A 12096-nucleotide genomic window follows, 5' to 3' on the forward strand; every position below is an offset into this window, starting at 1 on the left:
ATTTCACACTCCTCCTTAACTACAATGTCTGCATCGTCCCCCTCTTTTGTGAAGACAGACGCAAAGCATTCAGTCAGAGCCATGGCAGATGTCTTTGAGCTTCTCTCCTTGCATTTCTTTCAAGTCAATGCCAAAGTAAACAACTGTCCACTTTGACTGTGGAAAGTTTTCTGAACAAACATTTTTTTAAAAGCACAGCATAATAGACAGTCATCACCTGCTGACACATCACTGCAATCTGTGAGTCTGAGTTTTTTCCTCCATACATCACTCAATGTACAGATCTGTCCAGATACTTTCGAGGTGAAAATCATAACAATGGTATTGAAATGCAGAGGGGAAAATCATCACTTTTAAAAATATCTCCATTTTCCATCGTGGTTCTGTCATTAATCCCATATTTTTCGATTTACAGATTTCACCGTGCCTGACGTTACGATCTTCAATAAGAATTCTGTGGACCTCAGTCGCTCAGTAGATTCCCAGAGTGATTGTTTGTGCAGGTGTACTGAAGCATAAAGACACACGGCTACCTTGTCATCAAGGAGGATGCAGAGTTTATACATTAACTTTATATTCATTTGTGAATTTAGAATAATGTGAAAATTCTGAACTACAGTGTTCATAACATGATGGACTAACTGTCCAGTAAATTCAACATTCTGAAATGTTCTTTCAAATCGGCCAATAAGTTTTTATTTCTCAGCAACAAATTGTTTGTGAATCATTTATGTCGATAGGAATAAACAATTACTGAAAGTATTCTGTCAGCAACTGAATATGATCCCGGATCTTTTTCTAGTTTCTCCCTTGTCTTCCCTCAAGCCCTTTCTGAGCCCATCTTGTCAACGAGACCCACCTCCTGCTCCATTTACCCCTAAACTGCTGACCACCCAATTTTACTTCATGGCCCCCATGCTAGCTGACATTGGAAATGGTTCCCTCTCCTTAGGTTACTGCCCCCACCCCGCTCCCTATCAAAACCAACATCATCACTCCTCCTTCTCAAAAACTCACCCTCGACCCCTCCGTCCTTGCAAACTACCACCCCATCTCCAACCCCTGTTTGATCTCCAAACTCCTTGAGCGTGTTGTTGCCTCTCAAATCTCAACTCACCTTTCACGCAACTCCATGGTTTAATCCCTTCAATCAGGTTTCCACTCCTGCCACAGCACAGAATCTGCTCTAATCAAAGTCACAAATAACACATAAATGCCGTGGCTACAAGAGCAGGTCAGATGGTGGGTAATTCAATTGAGGGATCTGTGTATTCTACTTTTTAAACTCTAGAAATGACCAGATGGTCCAAAATAGGCTTTTTCTCTCCTGTACATTCCTGTGTTCCTACGAGTAGAATCCCACAAAGGTTGAATCCCTGTGTCCTGCCTCCGTACCATAATTGGTGAGCTTCTTACAGTCTGTTGTGTCAGTGTGAGTAGAGCACTGTTCTTTATTGGTGGTCGTCATGGAACTTTCTGGGAGTCCTGCAGGGAAAGGAGAGGGTGGATCTGATCGGGTAGTCCCTGACCAGATGGTCGATACCATTTGGCAGAACCCCTTGTCACCAGAACTGACCAACATGCACCAAGATGTAGCCTGGATGGTGGTGAGAAGGGGCCTCCGAGTGCGGTCCTTCCAACACGCACGAAATCTCCGTGCCACCGCGAGCTGCCCTCGAGGATGCAGCGGGGACAAGACCGTCGTCAACCTCCTGATGGACTGCCCCTTCGCGCAGAAGGTATGGAGAGAGATGCGTTGGTATCTGTCCCGATTCATCCCCAACAGCTGGGTAATACAGGACGCTGTGCTCTATGGCCTGTTCCCAGGGACACACACCGAGACAGATATCAACTGCTGCTGGAAAACTATCAACTCGGTGAAGGAGGCCCTTTGGTTGGCCCGAAATCTGTTGGTCTTCCAGCTGAAGGAGCTGTCCACGACCGAGTGTTTCTGACAGGCACATTCCAAGGTCCAGGAGTAGATGCTGCGGGATGCACTGAAGCAAGTGCAGCCCAAGCAAAGGCTCTATGGGGAAAGGCCACCGAGTAAGGCCATCCCACTTTGTATTGTACAAAATGTATTCGATGCTATGTACTGTGTTTTGAATTGTAATAATGAGATCATAGTGTGTACGATTTGCATTGTATTGGTTCGAACTACATTGATTGAAATTGTGTCTTTTTACGTTGAACTGTGTGTATCTTTAAATATGATGAAATAAAGTGTATTTTGAAATAGAAAAAAAATTATCGAGTTTCTTAAAGTCTGTTGTGTCAGTGTGAGTAGAGCACTGTTCTTTATTGGTTTGATGGTTGATGAGGTTACTAAGGGAGTGAAGCTCTTCTCTGCTGCCGTCATTGGAGTTTTTCACAAACATTTCATTCATTATGCTCGATACAAAATTTCCCCATAAACGATGGATTCAGTATCTGTTGCCATTTTGTAACAATGTGAACCACTTTCAGTTGCATATCAACAAGGTTTTACATAGAATTACACACATAGAATGGACAGCACCAAAACAGGCCATTCGGCCCAAATGATCGATGCCTCCTCCCACCCCTCTTCATCTAACCCTATCAGTACATCCTTCTAGCGCTTTCCCCCATGCGTTTATCCAGCTTCCCATTAAATGCATCTATGCTATTTGAACATAAGAACATAAGAAATAGGAGCAGGACGAGGCCATACAGCCCCTCGATCCTGCTCCACCATTCAATAAGATCATGGCTGATCTTCGACCTCAACTGCACTTTCCGGCCCGATCCCCATATCCCTTGATTCCCCTCGATTCAAAAATCTATCCATCTCAGCCTTGAATGTACTCAACGACTGAGCATCCACAGTCCTCTGGGGTAGAGAATTCCAAAGATTCACAACCCTCGGAGCGAAGAAATTGCTCCTCATCTCGGTCCTTAATGGCTGACCCCTTATCCCGATATTGTGCCCTCAAGCTCTTGACTCGTCAGCCAGGGGAAGCAGCCTCTTAGCATCTACCTTGTCAAGCCCTCTCTGCATCTTATATGTTTCAATGAGATCATCTCTCATTCCTCTAAACTCCAGAGAGTATAGGCCCATTGTACTCAATCTCTCATAAGAACATAAGAACATAAGAAATTGGAGCAGGAGTAGGCCAATCGGCCCCTCGAGCCTGCTCCGCCATTCAATAAGATCATGGCTGATCTGATCCCAACCACAAATCTAAAGAACACAAGAAGTCGGAGCAGGACCCGGCCACATAGCCCCTGGGCCCTCTCCGCCACCCACAGGGCATTGACCAACCCTCATCATTGGACAACCCTCTCATCCCAGGGATCAATCTAGTGAACCTTCGCTGCACCGTCCCCAGGGGTCAAGTATATCCTTCCTCAGGTAAGGAGGCCAAAACTGCACACAGTATTCCAGGTGTGGTCTCCATAAGCCCCTGTACAATTTGTAGGGGGTGGTGGTGTGTGTCAGCTTCGCCTCTGACTTCTGAGTGGTTTGAATCGCTCCCACTCCCTGGGTTCTCAACCTTGGACTTAGTTGTGACAAAGTGCAGCAGACAACTGGTTTTGGTGCAAGAAACTTTGACCTTTATTCAAGAGAGAAAATACAACACAACAATCTTAACACTCTAATAAAATGGGGAACACTTCGGTACACACGAGGGAAATTACAGTGGAATGATACCTCACCCCTCCTAATCCCACTATATTAGCTAAGTTGGACTCTAAAGGGCCAGAGTTAATGGTTGGTGGCAATATTCGGTTGGTTGTTTCGTAAGGCCCTTGTTGCCGCAAGGTGTCTGATGGTCACTGGGGCTGTTGCTCTGGTTTCTTCTTGTGTGTCAGCCTGCTTCTGGAGCTACTGACCTTCCCTGTTGAACTGCTTTCCTGTTGCCCCCTCGCCTTGTTGTTCGCTGAAGCTGCTCTTCCTTCCAGAGACAGCCAGAACAAGACAAGCAGCACACAAGCGCCAGCAAGAACCAGAGAGAGAGCGAGAGAGGTTTTGAGTTTCCACTTCTATATCCCTCTCTTACAACGGTCTTCGTCACTTTAAAAAAAACACTTCATGCCTGTTTAAACAGTTCTTACAAAGTCCTTAAGAATCTTTGATGGCTTTTTGATGGTCCCTCATCATGTTGCAATTGCTTCTCCCGATGGGTCATTGTTAATTCCAATTTTTCGAGCTTGTCACTCAAGGCTTCCTTTTGTATCCAACGTCCAAGGTGTTGATCGGTTTTGCTTTCAAACAAAGATGTGGTCCCATCATGTCTGGAGCAGTTGTCTCTTTCAATGGCAGTGAGTGTTGACCACCTGCTGTAGGGTTTGCATTAAAACAGAGACATGTCTGAAGCAGTAATTCTCCCACATTCCACAGTGTGTATTGTGGATTCGTCTGGTGACCTCTCACCTATCCTTCCATCTTAGGATTTCAGTCACTGGTCAAAGTTTTCCATACTCAGGGAAAAGGTAAATTCCAAAGTCCTTTTCTTTGGGGTTTTTCTCCGAGTTTTGGGAGATCTGTGAATTTTGAGAATCTTACAATTGTAGCAAGACTTCCTTACTCTTGGACTCCAACCCCCTTGCAATAAAGGCCAACAGACCATTTGCCTTCCTAATTGCTTTCTGTACCTGCATGTTGACTTCCTGTGTTTTGTGTACCAGGACACCCAATTATCTCTGAAAACCAACATTTTATAGTTTCTCTCCATTTCAAAAATATTCTGTTTTTCTATTCTTCCGACCAAAGTGAATAACCTCACATTTCTCCACATTATAATCCATCTGCCACCTTCTTGCCCACTCACTTAACCTCTCTATATCCCTTTTTGTGCCCTCCTCACAGCTTACTTTGCCCCAACTACTCCTTGTGGGAGCAAATTCCACAGAAGTAACAGATGTCAGGGCAGCAATCTGACTCCCAACGGTACTAAAATCAAGTAAAGCAATGACCCTCCATTCCCCTCTCCCTCTATCCAGGAGTCTGTCCTGCACCAGCTTAAGTTCGTACCGGTAAAGTGAGACCCTCTCCGTTCCCCTCTCCCTCAGTCCAGGAATCTGTTCCGCACCAGCTTGAGTTTGTACCGGCTGCTATCATTTCCACCTGATGCAAAACAGCATTTTAAAACATCCGAGATCTTTTTAAACTTTCTGTGGAATCTTTTTAATTTGAGGAGGAAGCAAACACTCCCATTCATTCCCTCCCTATCATTAAAAATTAACTGGGAGAAAGTGGAGCTCTGCACCAGCATCCATCCAGACATGCACAGTACTCCTTTACAGCTGATATCAGTATAACTTTGGTCTGGCGACTCTGTACCGCACTCGGCAGAGACTGGTAGCTGCAGCATATCTGCAGCCTGAGTGATGAAAGGTAAAGTAAAAGGCAAATTTGCCACTGATATCAGGGAGTTCAAAGAGTGATCAACAGATGGAATAAATTCCCAGATCCGGAAGATGGGACGAAAATCCGAGGAATCATTTAAATAGCAACTGAATGCAACAATGGGGTGGAGATTTGGGAGTTTTCTGGATGGGCCGAGTGGCCTTCCTCATCTGTAATTATTTTGTGTGTACATTAAATTTGATAACATTGTACGACTGCTTCACATTTGTCTTGAATTCCTCTGAGCATCAGTCAACTGTGATATTAACCCACTTATTTTGTGCCTGAGTTAAAATAGAGCGAAATACCTTCAAGAAAGAACTTGCATTTATATAGCACCTTTCATGCCCTCAGGACATCTCAAGGCAATTTGCAGCCAATGAATAACTTTTTGAAGTGGAGTCACTGTCTTTTTGTCGGCAAAATGCAGCCACCTATTTTGTTCACCGCCGAGGTCCAACAAACAGCAAATGAGATAAATAACCAGTTATAAATGTGTCCTGGTCAAATTCTATCCCTCAACCAACACCGAAACAAAAACCAGATTATCTGGTCATTTATTTTATTGCTGTTTGCGTGAGCTGACCGTGTGCAAATTGGCTGTCGCTTTTCCTACCTTTACAACAGTGATTACGCTTCAAGAGTACTTCATTGGCTGTGAACAACAATAAAAACTTGCATTTATATAGCGCCTTTAATGTAGTAAAACGACCCAGGATGCTTCACAAGAGCGATTATCAAACAAAATTTGACATTGAGCGAAATAAGGAGATATTAGGACAGGTAACTAAAAGCTCGGTCAAAGACGTCGTTTTTTTTTATTCGTTCATTCGATGTGGGCATCGCTGGCAAGGTCAGCATTTATTGCCCATCCCTAATTGCCCTTGAGAAGGTGGTGGTGAGCCGCCTTCTTGAACCTCTGCAGTCCGTGTGGTGAAGGTTCTCTCACAGTGCTGTTAGGTGGGGAGTTCCATGATTTTGACCCAGCGACGATGAAGTCATGGTGATATATTTCCAAGTCGGGATGGTGTGTGACTTGAAGGGGAACGTGCAGGTGGTGTTGTTCCCATGTGCCTGATGCCCTTTTCCTTCCAGATGGTAGAGTTCGGGGGTTTGGGAGGTGCTGTCGAAGAAGCCTTGGTGAGTTGCTGCAGTGCATCCAGTAGATGGTGCACACTGCAGCCACAGTGATGAAGGGAGTGAATGTTTAGGGTGGTGGATGGGGTGGCAATCAAACGGGTTGCTTTGTCCAGGATGGTGTCGAGCTTCTTGAGTGTTGTTGGAGCTACACTCATCCAGGCAAGTGGAGATTATTCCATCACACTCCTGACTCGTGTCTTGTAGATGGTGGAAAGGCTTTGGGGAGTCAGAAGGTGAGTCACTCGCTGGAGTGTCTTCAAGGAGGAGAGAGAGGTAGAGAGGCAAAAAGGCTGAGGGAAGGAATTCCACAGCTTAAGGCCGAGGCAGCTGAAGGCATGGCCGCCAGTGGTGGAGCGATTAAAATCGGGGATGCGCAAGAGTCCAGAATTGGAGGAACTCAGAGTTATCGGAGGGTTGTACAGCTGGAGGCAGTTACAGAGATAGGGAGGGGAGAGGCCATGGTGGGGTTTGAAACAAGGATGATTGTAAAGGTAGGAAACGCGGCAGCCAATTTGCGCACAGTAAGCTCCCGCAAACAGCAATAAAATAAATGACCAAATAATCTGTTTACATTTCGTTGTTGGTTGAGAGATAGATTTTAAATTCGAGGTGTTGGTGGACTGGGAGCCAATGTAGGTCAGCGAGCACAGGTGTGATTGGTGAATGGGACTTGGTGTGAGTTAGGATACGGGCAGCAGAGTTCTGGATGAGCTCAAGGTTTTGGAGGGTGGAAGATGAGAGGCCAGTGGGGGAGCATTGGAATAGTCAAGTCTTGAGGTATCAAAGGCATGGATGAGGATTTCAGCAGCAGATGAGCTGAGGCAGGGTCGGAGAACGCAACGTTATGGAGGTGGATGTAGGCAGTCTTGGTGATGGAGAGGATTTGTGGTCAGAAGCTCATATCAGGGTCAAATAGGACTCCAAGTTTGCAAACGGTCTGGTTCAGCCTCAAACTGTGGTCATGGAGAGGGATGAAGCACTTTGAGACATTCTGAGGTCATGAAAGGTGGTTTGCAAATGCAAGTTCATTCTTTTTCCTTTATTAGTTACTCTGTTCGGTGTTGGGCTGAAGGTTGGCCAAGATTTGGAGGAAGGGGGAGAAGAGAACGTCCCTTTAAAAGTTGCATTTCAGAGTATGAAGATTGTGTCAACATTTCACTATTGCCACATCCACCAACACAGAGAGAGAGAGAGAGAGAGAGAGACTCAGAAGGTGTCATCATCAGTCACATCCGGGTGGATATAAATAAATGATCTTGCTGCATCTGGCGGATCTTCATATCGGGCAGAGCTCAGGCGGAGAGGATGCGCTGGAGTTTGGAATTGGCGCAGGCCCTGGTCGTGCTCGTGCTGTGGATCTGCTCCGGCTCCGGGACAGGCTGTCCATGTTCGGATCGGGCTCTGTGCTCACCCGTGACCGTGGAGCATGAGTTCGAGGTGGGTGTTCGGGGTCTGGGGGTGGGTGTTCGGGGGCCGGGGGTGGATGTTCGGGGGCCGGGTGTGGGGGCCCCCTGCTCATGGGCTTGTTTACCACGGTGGGTGGTGTTTGTTAAAATATTGGAGCAAAAGGCGTCTGGGGAGTGAGGTGAATTTAAAGGTCACGGGCTGGGCTGATTTGGGTTGGGGACACGGGCTGGGCTGAGTTGGGTTGAGGGGCACAGCCTTTGTTGGAATGGGGGCACGGGCTGGGCTGGGGGCCGGCGGTGGAACAGAGAGCTCCAGCTTGGAGCATGGGTGAGAGATGGGCTGCAGAGGGGTCGTTGATATGGTCCAAATGTCAGGAACAGTCTGAGGGGTGTGGGTCAGGGTGAGGGACAGGTGGAGCTATTGGGAAGGGGGTAGTGGGGGGAGGATTGTCCGATTATTGTTGAAATGCAAAGTGTATCATATTATAATCCGTATGTTAAAGTGTTAATATTGGTGTAGTTACAGTTTGTATAAAATAGGACCAACCGCAGTATTGAGCAGTGCAAAGATATTTTAACAAGTGCAGCATCCATAAAATGTGTTTTTTAAAATATTTCTGCAATGTGCAGAGTCTTAAATGATGTGTGATCTAACTCCTGCAGTGTGTCTGTCTAATACCATGGTTGAGGTCACCGGTTTGCGGTTTTCACAGAATATTGATCCCCAAAACACCAGTTAAAAATCCTGGAATCCCATGTAATAAAAATGACATTTGAGTTTTTCACTCATTGTAAAACTGGGACCTTGGCCACGATTAAACTGAATACAACATAACAGATCTTTAAAAAATACATTGGTTGCAAAATGACTCTGTAACTGCTGACTGTATTGATGAGGTCAGTATTTACTTCAGAGCAATGTTACTAAGTGGGCAGTGTGGCAGCAACAAGAGCACCACCAATATAACCTGCAGGCTCGATGTGTTCATTCTGCTTTTATCCCACTTCCCCCACCTTCCCACCAACAAAACATTCTTCTGACAGATGGGTGGGATAAAAGTTTCCTCTGTCTGTTGGTTCCAAGAATGAATAAACTTGAATTTATGGAGCACCTCATGTCCTCAGGATGTCCCAAAGAACTTCACATGAAATGAATTACTTTTTGAAGTGTTGTCGGCAAACTCAGCGGCAATTTTCTTTTATTCGTTCATGGGATGTGGGCGTCGCTGGCAAGGCCAGCATTTATTGCCCATCCCTAATTGCCCTTGAGAAGGTGGTGGTGAGCCGCCTTCTTGAACCGCTGCCGTCCGTGTGGTGAAGGTTGTCCCACAGTGCTGTTCGGTCGGGAGTTCCATCATTTTGACCCAGCGATGATGAAGGAATGGCGATATATTTCCAAGTTGGGATGGTGTGTGACTTAGAGGGGAACTTGCAGGTGGTGTTGTTCCCATGTGACTGCTGCCCTTGTCCTTCTAGGTGGTAGAGGTCGTGGGTTTGTGTGGTGCTGTCAAAGAATCCTTGGTGAGTTGCTACAGTGCATCCTGTGGATGGTACACACTGCAGCCACTGTGCGCCGGTGGGGAAGGGAGTGAATGTTTCGTGTGGTGGATGGGGTACCAATGAAGCAGGCTGCTTTGTCCTGGATGGTGTGGAGTTCTTGAGTGTTGTTGGAGCTGCACTCATCCAGGCAAGTGGAGAGTATTCCATCAAACTCCTGACTCGTGCCTGGTAGATGGTGGAAAGGCTTTGGGGACTCAGGAGGTGAGTCACTCGCCACAGAATACCCAGCCTCTGACTTGCTCTTGTAGCCACAGAAATTATGTCGCTGCTCCAGTTAAGTTTCTGGTCAATGGACCCCCAGGATGTTGATGGTGGGGGATTCGGCGATGGTAATGCCGTTGAATGTCAAGGGAAGGTGGTTAGACTCTCTCTTGTTGGAGATGATCATTGCCTGGCAGTTATCTGGCACGAATGTTACTTGCCACTTATCAATCCAAACCTGGATGTTGTCCAGGTCTTGCTGCATGCGGACACGGACTGCTTCATTATCTGAAGGGATGCGAATGGAACTGAACACTGTGCAATCATCAGTGAATGTCCCCATTTCTGACCTTATGATGGAGGGAAGGTCATTGATGAAGCAGCTGAAGATGGTTGGGCCTAGGACACTACCCTGAGGAACTCCTGCAGCAATGTGTTGGGGCTGAGATGATTGGCCTCCAACAACCACTTCCACCTTCCTTTGTGCTCGGTATGGCTCCAGCCACTGGATAGTTTTCCCCCTGATTCCCATTGACTTCAAATTTACTCGGGATCCTTGGTGCCACACTCGGTCAAATGCTGCCTTGATGTCAAGGGCAGTCACTCTCACCTCACCTCTGGAATTCAGCTCTTTTGTCCATGTTTGGACCAAGGCTGTAATGATGTCTGGAGCCGAGTGGTCCTGGCGGAACCCAAACTGAGCATCGGTGAGCAAGTTTTGGTGAGTAAGTGTCGTTTGATAGCATGTCGACGACACCTTCCATCACTTTGCTAATGATTGAGAGCAGACTGATGGGGCAGTAATTGGCTGGATTGGATTTGTCCTGCATTTTGTGGACAGGACATACCTGAGCAATTTTCCACATTGTTGGATAGTTGCCAGTGTTGTAGCTGTACTGGAACAGTTTGGCTGGGTGCATCGTTAGTCCTGGAGCACGAGTCTTCAGCACTAAAGTCAGGATGTTGTCGGGGCCCATAACCTTTGAGGTATCCAATGCACTCAGCTGTTTCTTGATATCACGTTGAGTGAATCGAATTAGCTGAAGACTGGCTTCTGTGATGGTGGGGATATCAGGAGGAGGCCGAGATGGATCATCTGCTCGGCACTTCTGGCTGAAGATGGTTGCAAACGCTTCATGCCTTGTCTTTTGCACTCACGTGCTGGACTCTGCCATCATTGAGGATGATGTGGAGATGCCGGTGATGGACTGGGGTGGACAAATGTATGGAATCTTACAACACCAGGTTATAGTCCAACAATTTTATTTTAAAATCACAAGCTTTCGGAGATTATCCCCTTCGTCAGGTGAATGAGTGAAAGATTCTCAAATTGCATATCTTATATTAGGCTGGGACAGCATCACACCAATCAAAAGGTGTCGTTGTTGTTCAAACAGGCCAGTCACAGAGAACAGCACATCCCAGTACACTGGATATTCATTGTGTCAATTGCACAGACAGAAAGAAAGAGACCCAAATGGCAGTGAGAGAGAGAGGGAATATTAAAACACATAACTTTTTTTCTTTTTTTGCTGGTGGGGTTACGTGTAGCGTGACATGAACCCAAGATCTCGGTTGAGGCCGTCCTCATGGGTGCGGAACCTGGCTATCAACTTCTGCTCGACGATTTTGCGTTGTCGTGTGTCTCGAAGGCCACCTTGGAGAACGCTGACCCGAAGATCAGTGGCTGAATGTCCTTGACTGCTAAAGTGTTCCCCGACTGGGAGGGAACCCTCCTGTCTGGCGATTGTTGCGCGGTGTCCGTTCTTCCGTTGTCGCGGTGTCTGCATGGTCTCGCCAATGTACCATGCTCTGGGGCATCCTTTCCTGCAATGTATGAGACAACGTTGGCCGAGTCACAGGAGTATAAACCATGCACCTGGTGGGTGGTGTCCTCTCGTGTGATGGTGGTATCCGTGTCGATGATCTGGCATGTCTTGCAGAGGTTGCTGTGGCAAGGTTGTGTGGTGTCGTGGACGCTGTTCTCCTGAAAGCTGGGTAAATTGCTGCGAACGATGGTCTGTTTGAGGTTGGGTGGCTGTTTAAAGGTGTGTCGTGGAGGTGTGGGGATGGCCATAGCGAGGTGTTCGTCGTCATCGATAACATGTTGAAGGCTGCAGAGAACATGGCGTAGTTTCTCCGCTCCGGGGAAGTACTGGACGACGAAGGGTACTCTGTTGGTTGCGTCCCGTGTTTGTCTTATGCGATTTGAGAATCTTTCACTCATTCACCTGATGAAGGGGATAATCTCTGAAAGCTTGTGATTTTAAAATAAAATTGTTGGACTATAACCTGGTGTTGTAAGATGCCTATCATTGAGGATGGGGATGTTTACAGAGCCTCCTCCTCCCGTTAGTTATTTAATTTTACACCACCATTCACGATTGGATGTGGCAAGACTGCAGAGCTTTGATCTGA

The sequence above is a fragment of the Heptranchias perlo genome, chromosome 9 (genome assembly GCF_035084215.1).
Source record: "Heptranchias perlo isolate sHepPer1 chromosome 9, sHepPer1.hap1, whole genome shotgun sequence".
NCBI lineage: Eukaryota > Metazoa > Chordata > Chondrichthyes > Hexanchiformes > Hexanchidae > Heptranchias > Heptranchias perlo.